This window comes from Papilio polytes, unplaced genomic scaffold, assembly GCF_000836215.1.
Source record: "Papilio polytes unplaced genomic scaffold, Ppol_1.0 DF820956.1, whole genome shotgun sequence".
NCBI lineage: Eukaryota > Metazoa > Arthropoda > Insecta > Lepidoptera > Papilionidae > Papilio > Papilio polytes.
The window spans coordinates 1,816,439-1,817,439 of NW_013528248.1; positions in this window are offsets into that span (position 1 = coordinate 1,816,439).

A 1,001-nucleotide genomic window follows, 5' to 3' on the forward strand; every position below is an offset into this window, starting at 1 on the left:
CCCCCCCCGCGAGCACCGGCGATATCTAACATCGATAGCATAATGTCAGCCAACATTTCCTATAGTGTAGAATAATCATTTTGACTATGATCGAAAGTGAAACATTCGCACCAATAAAGTTTACTTTATTGAACTTTTAACAGCTCGTCATTACAGTCAAGCTATTTACCTAGTTTGTAAACGTCAATTTCCTTAGTTTATAAAGGAGTCGTAAGAGAAAGTTTTCGTTTATAAAAAGTCTTGGTCACAAACAGAAGCGGACGACAGATAAATATTGTTCGCTGAAGAAGCGATTTTTCAGCTCCCAATATCTGTAATGCACAGCCGCAGTCGTTTGTACGGCGGACGAAAACAAAATTAACATTCACTTACAAATACATGAACTACACGTCTTTTATGTTATATCTAGTGAGGTCACAATCAAATATCTATTTTATTTACCTTAACAGTATCGAGAGTAAGCTAAAACAAGACAAGACAGACACAAGAGATTTAGAAAAATTTAGATCGTATCAAGCAAATTCTTCTTATTCGAATAACCTACTAATGCAAATTGGAACACCAATGCATTAGTGCTATTTTCGTATCAACAAACATATTTAAGCAAACAGGCTCAAGAGCTTTTCAAAACAAATTTAAATGCTAACAGAGTCTCGATATAAAATAACCATGAAAATGTGAGAGTATCGTGCGAAGGCGGCGGGGCGCGAGGGGAGGACGCAGCGGACGCTACTCAAAATTACCAATAAAATTTTAACAACGCCGCCATAAATTGAAACAGGACAAAGAATTGAAACAAGAGACAAAATTATTGCTCTTATAAAGGGATTCGCAATAATATTTTATGAAGATTGTTTGTTCCTTGCAACAAAATCGGGTATCAATTATACTTTGTTGACCGACTTCCCAAAAAAGAAGGAGGTATTCAATTCGTCGGTATATTTTTTTTTTTTATTTTTTTTTTATGTGTGTTACGGCATAACTCCGCCGCTAGTGGACCG